Source organism: Thermobia domestica, chromosome 5 (assembly GCF_964235325.1).
Source record: "Thermobia domestica chromosome 5, izTheDome1.hap1.1, whole genome shotgun sequence".
Lineage (NCBI taxonomy): Eukaryota > Metazoa > Arthropoda > Insecta > Zygentoma > Lepismatidae > Thermobia > Thermobia domestica.
In genome coordinates this window covers 321,755,977-321,776,317 of record NC_137458.1, presented here as the reverse complement: position 1 = coordinate 321,776,317, position 20,341 = coordinate 321,755,977, and the positions used below count along the sequence as shown (strand labels likewise).

At 35.6% G+C, this 20,341-nt stretch overlaps 1 protein-coding gene across 2 annotated transcripts in view; it reads right to left on the bottom strand.

Moving 5' to 3' along the window:
* Window positions 1-20,341, bottom strand: part of LOC145686826 (long-chain-fatty-acid--CoA ligase 1) — a 214,764-nt gene that overhangs the window by 96,951 nt on the left and 97,472 nt on the right. The window lies entirely within an intron of this gene.

The following is a 20,341-nucleotide window of genomic DNA, read 5'->3' as shown; positions in this document are numbered from 1 at the left end:
TTTTCAACGAAACCGTCGATGTCCAACCTTTGGAGAAAAAGCTTTATCTTCAGACCCGAGTAAGTAACTCCACAGTGGTGGAACGAGCACAAGATTTCTTGGATAGGAAGGGGTTAAATAGGTAATTGACAGTAAGCATACAGCAAGTAAGTAATGGATACTACCCTAAGTTCTTTTTTTAAAGATATTATTATGTTATTCAATTGTAAAAGTCGTGAAATCCTTACGTTTATTAAGATATTAGGATATTCGGATTTCGGGAGCCTCTTCAACTAACTACACCTACTAACATAGGCTGAAGAATACACGTAAAAATAGAACGCGGAAGGATTAAAAGGGAGTTACCGTGGCTCCATATTTTTCAACTTTTTGAAAACTGAATTTTCGAGAATATGGCATATCAATTATTCATGTATGTGTGAATACGAATCGAATGCGTTCCAGTCGGTCACAGGTCAGCATTGCCCAAATGATCTCACTTTTTATTTTTGACCCCTAATTTGACCTTGAAGCGGTCGGTTCCAGAAATCAAAAGTGGACACTGCTCATCGAAATCTATATTTTAAACCTAAAAAAATACGGAGCCACATTAACTTCCATTTAACGCACTGAAGTATTGTGGAAGCTTAGAGACAGAAGGCTTATATTTCGTGTTAAAGGCTGTAGATTCGATTCTAGGCATATTTGCTTATAGTACACAACAATATGTTTGTGTTTTTCTCAAGGTTCTCACATTTGATACATTATATGTATTCCACCAAAGGCCGTTCAGGTTTTGCACGTTTAACGGAGTGATGTGCAATCAGCACACTCGTTTCTATCACCGTTATTTCTCAATGTCTGGACTGGGGTCACGATGATGTGTCGCCAAGTAATAATTTCTTGCTACGCTGGAAAGCAAAAATATGAAATGAAATATTTCACTTTTACGTCCCACGTTTATGTCGGTTAGGTTAAAGGAGACTGTGTTGATGAGAAATGAATGAAATAGTGGAATGAAGAAAGTGGGAGGAATCGGGAGAACGAGAAAACCCACGCCCACGGTGTTTGTCCATCACAAAGTTCACTTGACGCGATCTGGGATCGAATCAAGGACCCCATGCACGAGAGATGGAACGCTCTACCACTGAGCCACCGCGGCCCCACAGGAAATCGAACCCGAGAGTTTGCATTAATCATATGGCTAGACAGGTTACTTTAATTTACCTTACGTGTCCTGTATCCTACAGCTTTAACCACAGAATGTAAGACTTAATACTTGGCTTTCTTTGTTATAATACGTATAAAAATATTACGTTGTGGAACTTCTTGAAGCAGGTATATACCAAATATGTTTTGGCTCAAAATGATTGTTTAACATTCATAGTATTCCATCCATGATATTACTCAGTCCTATGCCACTCCATTATTATACGCACCAATCACGTCCACGCATTCTTGGCACAACAGAGGAAGAAGCGAGCAACAGGGTTAAATGCCAAATGGCCTGATCTTTAGAGCGAGTGGGACATCACATGGGAAGAGAAGTTGCTCGCTGGCTATTATTGCCTTGTCTCACCTCGCCTAGAAATGACAACAACGGGACCACTGCCAACCATGGGTCCAAAACTTAACTGCACATTACATTATTTTATAACAGCAAGGCCAAAGCAAACGGCTCATTAGTAAACACGAAAGGAGGAAGCTACTAGCTGACTATATATATTTCGTTTACCCGATTCTTACCAAGGTATATTTACAAGACATGGACAGGCATATTCTACGTTTTGTTAAATCAAAGAAATTCAAATCTAAATACCATACCAAAAATTCGCTACTATTACAGAACTAATAGTGTAACTGCTACGTTATAATACTACAGAAATATAGCAAATACACTTCTGACATACATTTAGAAAACATATAAAAATACATATTGTATCCATGATGGTAGGCAACTCGTTTATCACTCTTACATTGTGGGTTGTCTATCTACAAGGGTTGACCTCAAAAACAGTGACTCGGCTCCGAACTCGACTCGAAACTCGAGTCGAGTTCGAGTCGAGTCGAGTTCTAGCTCGGCTCGTGCCCATCCCTAGTGCTTAGATCTGCTGAAAAATCTCTGTGTACAAATTTTGGAGGGACTTCTTTCTTGTTTCATCATTACTGAAACCTCACACTAGAAACTCGAAAGTAAGTCATAACCATTAAAAGAAGACACTCTCGTGGCGTGTGGCAACATTCCACTTTTTCCCAGATAATAGCAATGAGTAGATCGAAAGTGATGAGGATAAATATGCTCAAATAACGAGTATCTCTTCATTAAAGGCATTCAATATAAAAGGGTGTTCCCTAAAGAAAGCAACTTTTGAAATGCCCGCCATTTCTGTTGTAGTAAGTTGGCAACACTGAACATTAACACGATTTTCATCTGTTGCCTTTGTGCTTAGTAGTCACGGATCGCCGAATAGCGCATGATCGTCATTTGTTTTCTGTACGGGTAGGAATGAAGCCCTTCACGCCGGAACAGCGTGTTGTCATAGTGAAAACGTATCACAAATATGGTGAATGCTGTGGAGAGACTGTTTGCACATTTTTATTTTCCTTTATTTGTTTACTACGTTAGCAAATTCTTCGTCATTCATGGTGTGGCAGTGGCTCAATGGTAGAGTGCTCACCTCTGGTGCGAGGAGCCTGTGATTCAATCTCAGGCAATATATATACAGGGTGTTAATAAACTATACCGACAAACTGTAAGAGGTGATTCCTCACATTAAAATAAGAGAAAAAGATCATATGGACCCATGGCGAAAAGTGCATAGTTTCAGAGCTAGGGCTGTCCAAAATCGCGCAAAAGCCAAATTTCAAGAGGTCCTGTTTCGAATTCCAGAAACTGTGGATGGTGGTCTTTAGCAGTGTAAAGGAAGCCACGCATACACAATCCAAAAGTGCATATTTCGTTAATTTTCAATAAGTGTACAGGCCATTCCCTACAGCGTGTAATTCTCACGTATGCTCTCAATAGAGTTTTCAGATATATCCTGACTTCAAGGACTGCCCAAAGTAGGCAGGAGGTAAGCCTTTACAACTGTGGACATCCAATGCTTCGGGAGAAAGTTGGAAGTGTTAGGAACCAGCAGTTTTATGTCTATTTGTGTTCTGAATAACGTGTGATACGATGTATTTTGTGACGGTGTATTTCACGTTTTCTTCACTTATAAGCGTGAAAGAAAACATGGCAGAATACGTTCTACTTAGTACGAGAAACCACGCTGCTGACGATCCTTAACACTTCCGACATCGTGTCAAAGGATTCCATGTTCACTGCTATCAAAAGCTTATCGTTTGCCTACTTCGACCCAATCACAAAGTCAGAGCATATCTCAAAATTCGGTTGATGGCACGTCTGAGAATTTCACCTGCAGGGAATAATCCGTACATCCATTGAACATTAATGAAATATGCATTTTTGGACTACGTATGTGTGACTTCCTTTATGCTGATAAGGACCACCATCCACAGTCTCTCGAATTCGAAATAGGGCCTCTTAAAATTTGGCTTTTTCGTGATTTTGGACAGCCCTAGCTCTGAAACTGTGCACTTTTGTCTTATTTTGATGTAAGAAATCACCTCTCACAGTTTGTCGGTATAGTTCATTAACACCCTGTATATATATATATATATATATATATATATATATATATATATATATATATATATATATATATATATAAATGAAAGTTACTATGTTTATGATTTAATAACTCTTGAAATACCAGACCGATCTCGATCAAATTTTCAATGTAGATGAGAGAATTATCTCGTGGCTAAATTGTTAGCGTACGTGTTTTTGTCGTGGGAGACCCGGGTTCGATTTCCGGCGCCAGTTCATTTAGTTCGGATTCCACATTAATCAGTAGGTCCACGTGTCAAATAGCCTCGCTGCTGAAAGGGGAACACTAAACTTAGAACCAAATTAATTCAAAGTCAACGTAGATGAGATTTAGGCCTGCAATAGTTTTTATCATTTCACTTTGACGGTACAACGTAGAGGAGGGGGAGGGGGATATATATATATATATATATATATATATATATATATATATATATATATATATATATATATATATATATATATAAATGATCGAAAATACCAAGTTTTCGGGGTCGCTTAGATGAACAGTGACACTTCCGATGTCGTTTAAATCACATTTTAGTCCCAGAACTTTGGGGAGGAGAGAGTAGATATATAAAAATGATCGAAAATATCCTATATTAGTGTTGAATTCATAGTTTTCTGGGTCGCTGAAATAAACAGTGACACTTCTGATGTTTTAACCCAAATTTAGCTCATATTAGTACTCCTAAAAGGGTTGGTGTTGACATGTAAAAATAATTGACAATGTCCGATATTAGTGTCGAATTAATAGTTTTCGAGTTCCTAAGTTGATTGGTGACAGTTTTGGTGTCCTTTATGTCCAAAACGAAACGTATTCTCCCCGTGCGAAGAACGGACATTCTGCTAGTTATTTCATAAGCGTACACTTTCATTAGTCATGCATATTCTTTAGCCTGCAGTTATACGTTAAAGATTTTATCCTTTAGTATATAGTGGACGTTAAAGATTTTATCCTTTAGCTCACAGAGGAATGTTAAATATTTTATCCTTTAGCCTACAGTGGACGTTAAAGATTTTATCCTTTAGCTTACGGTGGAAGTTAAATATTTTATCCTTTAGCTTACAGTGGAACGTTAAATATTTTATCCTTTAGCTTACAGTGGAACGTTAAATATTTTATCCTTTAGCCTACAGTGGAACGTTAAAGATTTTATCCTTTAGTCTACAGTGGAACGTTAAAGATTTGAACATTTAGCTTAAATTGATACGTTAGATTTTATCATTTAGCTTACAGTGGAACGTTAAATATTTTATCCTTTAGCCTACAGTGGAAGTTAAAGATTTTATCCTTTAGCTTACAGTGGAAGTTAAATATTTTATCCTTTAGCTTACAGTGGAACGTTAAATATTTTATCCTTTAGCCTACAGTGGAACGTTAAAGATTTTATCCTTTAGCCTACAGTGGAACGTTAAAGATTTTATCCTTTAGCCTACAGTTGAACGTTAAAGATTTTATTCTTTAGCTTAGAATGAACCACGGGCGTCTCTGGCGGGTGGGATGAGGGGGACGCGTCCCCTCCAATATTTTGAAGTACAAAATATTCAATATTTCATTCTAATTTAATTTATTTACTAACGACAGAATATCATATAAATAATAATAATTATATTTATTTGGAATATAATATTTAGGCTGTGAAACGATTGTAATCGAGTTCTTGATATACTTTAGGGGGTCCGTGAAGGTAAGCAGAAAGGTAACAAATGGAATCGAAGTTAATAAACAGGTTGGGCTAGGTAGTACCATTTAAATATAACTTTCTTTGATGTCCCCCCTTCCAAATTTTACATGCCAGAGACGTCAGTGAAAGGAACATTAAAGATTTCATCCTTTAGCTTACAGTACATAGTCATGGGACGTTAAAGATTTTACTTATTTTTGATTTCGTTGTTTTTTTATGCAACATTTGCTATTAAATAAACGTGGTGTTGTTTCAGTGCATTACTAATTCAGTTATTATTCCAGTCATTTTTGCATCCTTCTGCAATCATCCACACTCCTACATGGCTCTCTAACTCTATCAACAGGTATAAAAAGAAAAAAAATGAAATAATCTTTGATTTAATGGAGGTTGTTGTTTGCAGTTCATCATCAGAACAATTTCTCTCCAATTCTCCCGTCGTCAGGTGCTGCAATTCTATTTATTTACTTTTCGAATGAAATGGATAATTAATAACAAGAGGAAATGACCCCATAAACAAAGTGAAGGAAAAAGAATACGTACACTAAACCACTCTGTTTACATTGTGCACAAGTTTCAAAATAAATTTACACTCGTGCTTTTTTCGAGAGCGATGAATTTCGTTTTTTGGTTGCTTTGCCAACTTCTTTAAAGTTACGATTATGATGCGTGGAAACCAGCTGCTGAAGGGCGAAATATTACAAAGCAAACAGTGTTAGCGTTCTTTAATCAGTTGGCTCAACGCATAGGAAATTATTAAGAAACAAAAACAATAAATTTATTTCAACATTTGTTCCTCCCAAGAATTCAAACACGCGGCAAAATTTATTTCGTCCCGAAGGGCTTTCCTTCAAATGCATTTCGCAAGGTATTTGAGTTATGCTTAAGCAAATACAACAATTCAGTTTTCTGGTGATGCGTTCCAAGAAAGTAACTAATATCAACAGCACGTCTAAAATTAACTTATTTTTTTCTCTCCGCTTATTATGCTGTTGAGTTGCACAAGTGTGTTTTTAAACATCTTCAGCCTTATGCAGAGTCGTTTTGACGTTATGATTAGCGTCATTCTAAATGTCTGACTACTGCAGGGAACATATGTTAGTCGAACTCTTTAGTTTGCCACTAATCACGCATCAAAATCACTCTGCATAAGGCCCCTTAAGTTCGGAGTTATTACGTGTAGCGTAAGCATAATGCAACTCACAGGCTAAATACATATGTAGTAGCGCTTTTCATTTGAAAAAAATGAAATGAAATCTTTGAGTTTTACGTCCCACGGTTATGCCGGTTAGGCTAAAGGAGACGGTGATGATGAGTAATGAATGAAATGGTGGAATGAAGAAAGTGGGAGAACCCCGAGAAAACCCACGCACACGGTGCATGTCCCCCACAAAGTTCACTTGGCGGGGGCGGGGATCGAACCCGGGACCCCAAGCACCAGAGGTGAACGCTCTACCACTGAGCCACCGCGGCCCCCGCTTTTCATTTGATTCCTGCACTGATTCTATTAAAAGTCAGAGGAACAATTAGCTCATCTATTACCTCCTTCAAAGTACTTTCTTACTGCTTCTACACAGAGATTTTAATGTTATTAACATCGTTTGAAATAGTCCTGGAACGTTTAATATGGAACGCGCCGCAGTTCTCGTGTCATGTTGTCCTATATGTCGTAGATGGTGTCAAATCGCTTCTCTTTTAAGGTTGGTGTAAAGGGACAAGTTTTGCCAATAGATGTCTCTACAGTCTTCGTATCTCTCTCATGTATTTTTTACCTTTCACGAAAATTTACAATTTCTCTTACAAATTTTAACGTACAGACTTCAAATTTTTGGAGAAGGAATTTCATAACCTATTATAACGACTCTATAGAAAAGCGTCGTCAACCTGGTCCGTCTTGTAAAATATAAGTTACGAAGCGATAATAACTTTTCTTTATGCAAAAATCAACTCAGATATTCAAAGATTATTAGTCTCACCTTTATTGCTTGATATGTCTTAAATATTCCTTTTTAAAACCGTGAAATACATAAATTCACTTGACTAGGTCAACACATAACATGTACATAGCCACAACTATCCCATAATAATCTCTTACATATATTAAAAACATTCTTCTTTTCTGTTAATTTAAAATGAACATTCTACTAAGTATATTACATATTTATGAGCACTTTTTGCCCACGGTACAGGTAAATATTATACAAACTAAAGTATTTCGTTATAGAAAATGTCGCCCGACAAAGGGACTGAATATAAAAGTCATGAGTAGGCTTGGCTTTTATATTCAAGAACCACTGGTCTGATTAGATTAATGTTCGTACATTACATATGTTCTTTATATTTTGATCACACCTCGTATATATCTTCATTACTTTTTGGTTAACCCTCATATATATATAAAATATTAGTTATTATCATTCACATAAATACATTTACAATAAATCTTTGATTTCATTAATATTTCTCTTTTATTACATTATTATTTATTCTTTATCATTAAAAACATCGTCGCTTAGAAATATAATTAACGAGGGTGAAACACAAATTATCAAGATTACTAGTTTCGATCATTATTACAAACGATGATGTGACAAATAATATTTGTTCTTTTCGGGCGCATTGTATAACAAATAAGTTAGATGTTGCAATTGTAATGTATACATAGTAGCACTAAGATGTCCAAAATAAAGAAGAATTTCACTCAAGGTAGTCATTGAATAATTGATTTTATAGAATGGATCTTATTCTTAACATAATCTTTGATAATTAAACACAAATCAATCTAATATAAAATAATTTTTGCCTTTAACTAATTATAAATTGAATTATGATTCTTCACATTAATAAGAAAGAATAAAAATTAAACACAACCTATGTTTGAATAATCAAATGGAAGTAAATAAATTTATTTTACAGAAACAAAAGACACCCTTTTGTTATTATATAAACACGTTTTTCATTATTATTATTATTTTTCATTCTTATTTATTTGATCAAGAATGTTGGGTGCTACTAACTCTTTAACTAGATGCATTTCAAATATTTATAACCATCGTTTTCATTATTAATATTAACACAAACTTTAAAACGAAAATTCACAAGAATCTATAACCAACATGGGTTTAACCTAATTTCGTTAACGGTAATCATGTTACATTCGCACTGGCATATGAATCTAATAAAGTGCACTGTACTGCACAATCGTGATTATGTTCTACATTATGTTGTACATGTCTTTCATCGTGATTTGAATTTTGATACGAAGTACCATCTCGTGAACACTGATTATGTCTATACATAGGATTGGTAGCATTTCTAGGATTTCGACATGTATTTCTATTGTTTTTGTGTCTACTTCGGTTGATTAGGTTAGGCGGATTCCCTACATAACCTTGTCTATTTTGTTCATTTTGATTGCTAGAGTATACTCGTCTTAGGTTCGGTTCAGTATTATTCACACTTCGGATATTCAAATTCCGAACAGGGACCAAATGATCTGAATTATTCTTATTTTTACCCATTCCTGATTGTGTTAGATTCATAGCATGGTATTGAGTTTCGTAGCATTGCACAAGCATTAATAAATGACTGAAACTCATACACTGAGTGGAAAATAAGATCTGCTGTAATTTAAATGGAAGCAAATTGCGAATCGATGCAATTATTCTTGATTCCGATTGCAAGGGATTAACAACCTTTAATTCGTTATAGACATTTACAACAAACTCTACAATAGATTTGTGCAATCGAGGATTGAAATGTTGATTTCTAAGAGTGGCATCTCTGTTTGCCAGCAAAAAGTCATTTTCGTAATTCGCGATCAATGCCGCTTTAAATTCCTCATATGTACTAATGTGATCACGTATTGCCTTAAACCATAAGGAACAAGGTGGAAGTAATACATGGGGTATTAATTTCATGTATTGTGATCGGTCGATAGACATTATATTGCATTCGTCTTGGAATTTCTCTAAGAAAGAACTAGCATTTTCATTGCACTTACCACTAAATTTACTCATGGCTTTGATTTCGCTCATCTTGACACTTAACTTTACCTTTCTTTTCTCACTCCTTGTTCTTGTGGTGTGATTGTTCCGGTCCGTAGCGTGCTGTGTCATGATACCATTTATATTTCGTTCATCAGTGATCTTCGGACAATTTTCCTCTAATATAATATCCTCCTCAGATTCCGGCGAAGGCGTATTTATATCCGGTGATTGGGGAAACTCGAAGCGATCACTGCCCAGATTATAGCGATAAATGTTATCTCTAGCCTGTAACGTTTTAATTTCTTCCTGCATAGTAGCCAACTGGATCTTTTGATGTTTAACGGAAGATTCTATTAACGTTAAATCCTTTTTTACAGCACAGATTTCATGATTTTGATGATCGTGCTTTTCTTGACACTCATCGGCTATCCTTTTTAACTTCTCTTCAAACTGCGAGGATACGTCGTTCATCACCTGGACGATTGTTTGTTTCGTATCGTCTGATTTCAGTTCTATCCGTTCTATTCGTTTACTTAATTCTTCATACTGCTTGCTAGCTTCGTTGAATTTCAATTCTATCTTTTGTTCCATGGTCTGGTTAGCTTCATAGAACTTCTGTTCCATGGTCTTGTTAGCTTCGTTGAATTTCAATTCTATCTTCTGTTCCATGGTCTGGTTAGCTTCATAGAACTTCTGTTCCATGTTTGTGTTAGATTCATTGAGCTTCTGTTCCATGGTTTGTTTTATCTCAGTCGTCATTTGCATAATTTGTCGCTGCACAGCTAACAAAAGTCGATCCTCAGATGACAAACTTGGTGTTGCACTAATTTCACCTGGATTACTGGTATTAGATTCCTGTTGCACTATTTCACTATCCATTTTTCTTTTGATGACCTTACCGCTTCGTAATACGGTTAAGTTCGTATTCATAAATGGTAATATCCAAGTAAATTCAGCCCTACTTTCCTTCTTCGGGAACTGAATTTTCAAAAATCCCGGGTTTGGTAAACCAAATTTTTATAACGACTCTATAGAAAAGCGTCGTCAACCTGGTCCGTCTTGTAAAATATAAGTTACGAAGCGATAATAACTTTTCTTTATGCAAAAATCAACTCAGATATTCAAAGATTATTAGTCTCACCTTTATTGCTTGATATGTCTTAAATATTCCTTTTTAAAACCGTGAAATACATAAATTCACTTGACTAGGTCAACACATAACATGTACATAGCCACAACTATCCCATAATAATCTCTTACATATATTAAAAACATTCTTCTTTTCTGTTAATTTAAAATGAACATTCTACTAAGTATATTACATATTTATGAGCACTTTTTGCCCACGGTACAGGTAAATATTATACAAACTAAAGTATTTCGTTATACTATCGAAGGCAACGATCCGTGCCGATTTCTTATTTAGCATTTTCTTCATTGTTGAAACAGTTGTATTGTTAAAGGTTTGGATATCCCTTTCAACAAACAAGCCATTTCAACAATGAAGAAAATCCTAAATAAAAAATCGACATGGATTGTTGCCTTCGACAGGTTATGAAGTTCCTTCTCTAAAAATTTGAAATCTCTAGGTTGAAATTTGTAAGAGAAAAGGTGAATTTTCGTGAAAGGTAAAAAATACATGAGAGATACGAAGACTGTAGTGACATCTAGCGGCAAAACTTGTCCCTTTAAACTAACCTTAAGGTGAATTTCAGTATAGGTAATAGAAAAAATACCCGGAGCTACATCGGGTGAGTAGGGGATGGTGTACGACGGGGATTATGTTTCTACCCAAGAAGTCGAATCTCATTCCTGAGGTGGCACGGAATACTGTCATGGTGCAATCATCACTCTTCAGATGTCCATTTGTTCGACCTTTTAGACAACACAACTGTATAGATCTCATTTCTGATAATTTGTCCAAGTGGAACAAATTCTTGATGCACAATATCGAACATGTTGGAAAACACAATCAATAGCAGTTTTATCCAGGTTTGAACTTTTCTGGCGTTTTAAAGTCTCAGGGATTTAGATGACTTTTATTCGGACGAGAGTACCTTGTCCGTAAACCCATGTTTAATCTTTGGTAATGATACTGGCCATGAATGTCGCGGCGTTGGTGGTTGTTTCTCCAGTTTCTTGTTTTCCTTGTTGACAGTGATTTGAGTAAAAAGCACATAAGCGTAAAAAGAACTAATGAAATAAGGTCAATTATTCTGCCATTATTCGGCAGGTCACGTCCCGTAAATTAAACGCCTCTATCTTTTTACCAGTATCATCGTTTAAACACGATAATTATTCTTTTAATTTCACCCTCAATTGGAGTCTCCTTACAGAGCTCTCTTATTGCTATGTTGTCGAAGACGTGATAGATCCTGGTTCGATTTCCGGTGGGAGCTCATGCGATGGATCCCACATTAAGCTGTAGGTCTACGTCTCATATAGCCTCGGAGCAGAAAGAGACGCTAAATTCCAAGTCAACCAAACAACCAAGTCTTCTTCCCTTCCGCTGTTTACCTTCCATCACACATTTTACACGATCCTATAAATACAAGTACAATCTATTTCATAACTAAATATTGAAATGTCCTAGAACAATTGTGAAATGAAATGAAATGAAATCTTTAAGTTTTACGTCCCATGTTATGCCGATTAGGATAAAGGAGACGGTGATAATGAGAAATGAATGAGATGGTGGAATGAAGAAAGTGAGGGGAAACGGGAGAACCCCGGGAAAACCCACGAGCACGGTGTTTATCCACCACAAAGTCCACACGGCGCAAGCTGGGATCGAACCAGGGACCCCAAGCACTGGAGGTGAACGTTCTACCACTGAGCCAGCACGCCCCCTAGAACAATTGTGAATATACACCCTTTTGAAGAGAAAATGCATAGACAGCCTTGTTGAAAAAAAAAAAAACTGGCTACAAATCTCTTTAGAAGGTCGAATCTTGACAAGCCCTCGTCGCTAATCTAGTGACTATCGCGCTGTGTTTCGTGCATGAGGTCTTGGGTTCGATTCTTGATGGAAGAGTAAGAGACGAAGCATCATGGTTAAATTACACTTTAAAGTGTTGGTCTCGTGATATACAGCATCATTACTGTCAAAGCGCGTAAATACAAATTAATCAATTAAACAATACTAGTACGTAACGCAACAGTGAGTAGGAAAATTTATTATGTATGTGTGAAATACAAGGTTCATTCAATAAATAGCCTGAAAAGTATTAAAAGTTACAAAATTTCGACAAATTTTATTTTAGTATTTTCTTTTGTTGTTTTTTGGTGGTGTCCTAGAACTATTATCAGAGGGGCCTGGTACACCCGCCTCGCGAACGTCGTGCTGGGAATCAGTGAAACAAGGTCATACCCTTACAGGTTTGCACCAACGTGGAGCAGCAAAGTGTCATTACATTTCTGTTAGCTGAAGGGTTGAAACACTGGCGTAGTTAGCTTTTTAAATCGGTGGGGGGGGGTCGGATGAATCAAAATCAAAATCCTCTTTCCGACAAAAGTTATACATACGAAGTAGTATAAATTCTTTAAATATATTTGACTAAAATCTGGGAACACGCGTCCCCCCGACCACCCGCTGACGACGCCCGTGGTTGAAACTAATCGAAATCTACTGTCGGATTGCAGTGCAATGTGGTAAAAATTGTTTGAGTCGAACAGAAGTGTACGAGTAAGCTCAAACGGGGCGTAACAAGTGCTGAAGATTCGCCACGCCCAGGACACTCTGTCTGTGCAGTCACAGAGAACAACACTGTGAGAGTTGATGAGTTAATACGGGAAAACAGCAATCACACAGAACAACACTGTAAGAGTTGATGAGTTAATACGGGAAAACAGCAGTCACGGAGAACAATATTGCGAGAGCTGATGAGTTAATACGGGAAAACAGCAGTCACAGAGAACAACACTGCCAGAGTTGATGAGTTAATACGGGAAAACAGTCTTTTGCGACAGTATGGGCTGAAGGCGAGGCATTTCTTCACCTTATTAAGCTCAAACAACTTTGATCGTATTGCACCGACATTCGACGGTAAATTTCGATTGGTCTCAACCCCTCAGCTAACAGATATCTAGTGACACTCTGCTGCTCCAATTGGTGCAAACCTGCAAAGGTGTCATCATCTTGTTTCACTGATTCCCAGCATCCCGTTCTTGAGGTAGGAATGCTGTGCCCATCTGATAATAGTTCTAGGACACCATCAAAAAATAACAAACGAACACCAACTTCGTCGAAGTTTTATATTTTTTATACAACTTTTCCTGTTATTTATTGAATGAAACCTGTAAAAAAAAAAAAAAAAAGCATATTTTTCTTCATTTAAATCATTATTGCTATTGATGAGGATGTAGAGCTTTTGAAAGATAGTTTGCTGGCCACAATTTTATGAGCCAGACTGTACAATTACTGATAGCTGTAATCATCATCATCATCATAGGTATTCTGCCTTTATTGTCAGGTCACTTGCCGCAGTTGAGAAGCTTCCATGCTCCACGGTCCTCCGCTAACCTCTTCGTCTTCGCGTATGATCTTTCTGTTTTAATATCATCCATTAATTGTAGTCTTCTTCACCCCTCCCTCTCTTTCCCGCCACCATACCTTCTAGGACGTCCCTCATAATACAATCTCTTCTTAGGTAATGCCCCAACCAGTTTCTCTTCCTCTTCCTAATAATATCTAAAAGTATTCTTTTCTCATCCACCATTTCTAACACTTCTCATTCGTTTTCCGCTCGACCCAACTAATTCTTTCCATTCTTCTCCACACCCACATTTTGAAAGCTTCCAGTCGATTTTCATCACCTTTACGTAATGTCCACGGTTTCCGCCCCATACAGTACAACACTCCACACGAAGCATTTTATGAGTCTTTTTCTCAACTCTTTATTCAAGGTGCCACAAAACAGACTTTTCTTCCTCCTAAAGGCTTCTTTCGCCATTCCTATCCTTGGTTTTATTTCACGTTCGCACTTCATGTCATTACTAAGAATACTACCCAGATATCGAAAACTATTCACTTGTTCTAGTTGCTCCCCTCCTACTTTTATATTGTATAGTATATATACTTTTATATATATATATATATATATATATATATATATATATATATATATATATATATATATATATATATATATATGAGATAGCTGTAAAGGACAATAATAAACACACACGTTTTGTCTGTAAGAAACCAATTCAAGAAGCAATCTTACAAAACATATTTTATTATTATTATTTTATATATATATATATATATATATATATATATATATATATATATATATATATATATATATATATATATATATATATGTGTGTGTGTGTGTGTGTGTGTGTGAAAAATGTCGGATAGAGGAAATGACTATAAGAATAAATACGGAATACTACTTTACTTCACGCCTAAAGTCGAATATTAATGGTGATTCACGGAAATGAATCGCTTACTGTTACAACTACTACTTAACACCTTCTTGAATAATCTACGTACATGCTACGAATGATAAATGCGGAATATTGATCAACCAACTAAACAATTCGTCAGCTGCCGTGTGAAAGGTATAATTTTAGATATCAATTCAAGAGATCATTTTTCATGCAGTTTGATGCTCAACTACTAATTAGTTGGTGGGAAAAGGTCTGATTAATTCTCACTAATCTATTTAATAATAATAATAATAATAATAATAATAATAATAATAATAATAATAATAAATTTCAATATTAACGAGAAACGTATTCACTAAGAAATTAAGTGTAGCTAAAAGAAGGAAATTCTTGTTATCATTCAGTTCAAAATCTCTTGTCTCGAATTCTGTCGAGGAATTTGAAACTTAAAATATGTAAAACGATAATTATGCTTGTTGTTCTGTATGGTTGCGAAACATATTTACTTACTTTGAGGGAAGAACGTAGACTGAAAGTATTTGAGAACCAGATTTTGAGAAGAATATTTTACCCAAGAGGAACGGGAATGGAGAATGGTGGAAACTTCATAATGAGGAACTACATAATTTATACGGTTTGCCAAATATTGTTAGGGGTCATCAAGTCTACGAGACTCAGGTGGGCAGGTCATGTAGCCAGGATGGAAGAAAGTAGAAACGCTTTTAAAGTCTTAACTAGAAGTCTAATCGGAAAACGACCATTAGGAAGACCTAGGCGCAGATGGGACGACAATATTAAGATGGATCTCACAGAAATAGAAATACAAAGTACAAACTGAATCCCGTTGTCTAAGGACAGGAGTCAGTGAAAAGCTTTAGTGAACACAGTATTGAACCTCCAGGTTCCATAGGCCAAAGAGTTAGTTAATAATTGATTCATCAGAGGAAGGATATTGGGCTTTCCTTGAAGCGAAGCGGAGATGTAAATAATATTCTAATACTATAAAATAAAAGTGCTAGTGATTCTCTTGAGTGGGTCCCAGTTTGAAATCCTATTTATTCATAGCAGCAGCTGGAATAAATTTACTTCTTTATCACGGCAGTTATAACACATGTACTTCAATGTCAGTTGTAACAAACTTACTTCTTTATCATTGCAGTCTAACAAATCTACTTTTAAAAAATCACAGCAGTTGTAATACGTATACTTCATTGTCAGTTGCAACAAACTACTTCTTTATCGGCACAGTTCTAACAAAGCTACTATTTATACCAACAGTTGTAACACGTGTACTTCATTGTCAGTTGCAACAAACTATTTCTTTACCGGCACAGATCTAACAACCCTACAATTTATAACGGCAGTTGTAACGCGTGTACTTCATTGCCAGTTGTAACAAACTTACTTTCTTATCGGCATAGTTCTAACAACTCTTCAATTTATACCAGTAGTTGTAATGCGTGTACTTCATTGCCAGTTGTAACAAACTTACTTTTTTTATCGGCATAGTTCTAACAACTCTTCAATTTATACCAGTAGTTGTAACACGTGTACTTCGTTGTCAGTTGAAACAAATTTACTTCTTTATCGGCATAGTTCTGCTAAACCTACTATTTATACCGAAAGTTGTAACACGTGTACTTCTTTGTTAGTTGTAACATACTTACTTCTTTATCGGCACAGTTCTAACAAACCTACTATTTATACCGACAGTTGTAACACGTGTACTTCATTGTGAGTTGTAATAAACTTATTCCTTTATCGTTGCGATTCTAACAAATTTACTTCTTCACCATTGAAGCTGCACCAAGCTGACTTCTTGAATATTGCTTGTAATGATTCTACTTGTTTATGATTATATTAAGCCCAACTACATTCTCATTGCAGTTGAAAGAAATCTACTGGCTTATTAATTGTAACAAATCTAATTTGTCTATCGTTAGTTTTAACATATTTATTTCGTTATCAACTGTATCCAACTTACTTTCTTATAGCATTTATAACAACTCTACTTTTCATCACTATAGCACATTTTCTACTTTTTAATTGCAAATGTAATAAAGCTTGGGGTCGACTTTTCAAATCGTTGTCCTCCATCTGTTTCTATCTTGTGTTATATCCTCTGTGATATCACACTGCACCATATCATTTTTAACACAAGCTCTCCACTTCTTCTTTGGTGGCCTCGGGCTCACTTCTCATCTCGCTTAAAATTATTGTTGTAGAGACAATTTTACTCTCATTCATTACTTATTTTACGTAATGCTTTTCTTTATTTCTTTTTCATAAAATTGACTTTTTAACTTTAGGCTCCAAGTTTTGCTTTCAAATCGAAATATGAAAATAAATTATTATTGTACCAAGAAAAAGTGTGCCATACAAATTTCTAATACTTTCAAAGTTTATTTGGTCTACCAGGATGGTTAATGCCTCAACATCGTAAATATTTTATGTAAGTTGTACATTATCGACTTCTAAGCATAAACACAACTTGGTTTGCTCTAATCTGCAAATGTGAGAATCTGTTAATAAAATGGAGGTATATGCGATAGGAGAAATATTCAGAAGCCAATTTCTAGTTTATTGGCACCCTTCAACTTGTATCACGTGTTCGGTTAATTATGGCTTGGCTTTCTGGAGAACACAGAACAACCCCGTTATAATATTCACGCACTCCTTCGATTGGTACATACATATTGTGCTTATCCCTAATATTCTCTTAGCACGCAACATACACAAACCGCAGCCAACACATTGACATAGAATTATCCTGCTGCTGGGGAGGCATTTTCCACTACAGTGCACTTACTTGACTGATATCCGTATGGTTTTCGTTGTATATTAAGAGCTTGACATATTTAAAATAATACAAAATTTACCATTTTTCTTTTGCTTGTTTTTCATAAGTGAAAGATGATGATAAAATGCACCTTTTACCACAATCATTGATTTACCACAAAAATTTTCAGCGTTGCCAGAATAACATTTTCCCCAAAATCTAAGTTAAGGCAGCGATTAGAGGAACGAACTCATCTGCATTAGATTATGTATCATGTTGTTTTGGCATCCTGTGAACTACTTTTTAAATAACATATTTAATTTTAATAACTATATGTTGAAACTATTTTGTTTATTACAAATTAAAAACAACCATTATTTAAGAAAGTTTCGTACAGCTTTGCGAGAAGAAACTTTCATACCTTTTTCATAAAGTTTCATACACAACTTTAGAACGTTATACAAATAGATTAGTACGTTGGGTAAGCTTTCTTATAGCAATTAGCTAACTTATAGCAATATATCTAATTTAAATTTTTACCTATGTGATTTTTACTGATGTAAAAAGTAGAAAATAGAAAAACCCAAAGAAAGTGAATGTAGTGTATATTGATTTAGAGAAGGCATTTGATCTAGTGAATTGGAAAATGTTCATCAAAATTCTAAATCAACTCCTAATTTATTAGCTGGACTTTGTATCCGAGACAAGCACTGCAACCAGAGCACCAATTGACAGGGTAAGAATTTCACTCCTTAACAAAAGATATCCCATCTGGAGACGAAAATTTTCATCTAGGGCAGGAGTAACTCTCACTCCCTCTAGAATTTTTGCGAATGGTTATGAAGATAGAAACAGAAAGCAACTTCTATTCTGTGCAGCCAAACTAGGACAGGAAACAAAGTGATCAGCTATTGTTTTTTCGTTTTTGGAGATGGTTTCAGGAAGGTTTTACCGGTAGGGCTCTCTCTCTCTCTCTCTCTCTCTCTCTCTCTCTCTCTCTCTCTATATATATATATATATATATATATATATATATATATATATATATATATATATATATGAAGTCTATGTGATGGCTAGACCTCCACTGACCCCCACCGTGAATTGAACCAGGCTTCAGTGCGCGTTAGGCATGTCCAAAATTATTGTCGCATGTCTATAAATATGTTGTTGTAGGAATATAATTTGATAACGAATTTGCCCGGTATTTCTTATAATGTTAGTATGTGTATAATCGGAAAAGACATGTATGTGACATATTTCATGTCAAAAGAGCAGTAAATAAGAACAATAAAACAAAAATAAAACTTTCTTGTCCATTTAGCAACATTTTGTTTTACTCATTCTAATTTTCGTATTTATAATTCTTTTCCTATGAAATTTACCACGAATATACATTTCCCGATTATACTCATAGTATCAGTATTATAAGTACCCTGCAAAATCATTATCAAATTATATTCTTACAAGAAGACAGTTATAGATATGCGACAATCATTTTGGACACGAGTGTACATTCATCGTGGAAAGAAATTGTGAAAAACTGTTATAATTTGAAATAAGCGAGAATGCAACATTTAGAGAAAGCCTGGCTGATGGAGGAGATGAAAAATTAGTTGCAAAATCTATAACTTAAACATATAGAGAAGAGAAGAGAAAGATAAATTAATGAAATATGGTAAAAACAAAACTACCGGACTATAGGTACGCTTAAGTACTGACAACAGAGCGATTCGCGTGGCCCATTCACGCGTTCTTTGAGATGAATCTGTGAACACCGATTCTTCACAGAAGCATGAGTTTGCTTTGAAGTCTCCAAAGATTAACTGTGTGATCGTCAGTCAACCCTAAAGCATCAGCAAAAATAGAAATAACGCGTATATAAGGATGAAATGAAGTGTAAACATACTCACAGTTATTTCCTATAAGAGGTCAAAGCAATTGAGTATCCTCCCACTTAGTGCATCATTGAACGTAGTATAGATAACCAGAGGTGCAAGCCTACTCACGAGAGGTCTACTCGATCCAGAATGAAATCGTTTCCTTTCCCAAACTCTTGAAGATATTGGCTCGCTTGTTGGAGTTTAGAAGTCCTTTTCAGCATCGTGGACACATGAGTCAAGGACCTACGGTTGAAGATGGAATCCGAATACCGTAATTCTTTTGAATTTTAAGCGTCCCCCACCAGAAATCTAACCTATCCCGTACACCAAAGGCGCGCGCGCTAGCCACTTGACCAAAGGGAAGCGCTTAATCATGCGTAACTTCACACATACATGATTTCTTGAGTGATGTACATTCATGTCCAAAATGATTGTCGCATATCTATAACTGTCTTCTTGTAAGAATATAATTTGATAATGATTTTGCAGGGTACTTTTAATACTAATATTATTTGTATAATCGGGAAATGTATATTTGACGTAAATTTCATAGGAAAAGAATTATAAATACGAAAATTAGAGTGAGTAAAACAAAATGTTGCTGAATGGACAAGAAAACTTTATTTTCGTTTTATTGTTCTTATTTACTGCTCTTTTGACATGAAATTTTCCACATACATATCTTTGCCGATTATACACATACTAACATTATAGAAAAACACCGGGCGAATTCGTTATCATATTATATTCCTACAACAACATATTTATAGACATGCGACAATAATTTTGGACACGAGTGTACATAGAGGAATGTTTAATATAGGCTAAAGATTTGAATTTACGATCTTATATTTTACGTTGTAACTCCTTTTTTCACCGACACAGCACTGAAACGTCTCTTGAACATCCAAAAGCCATGACTCCCGTGATTTTGGAATATCCACAGAACCTTC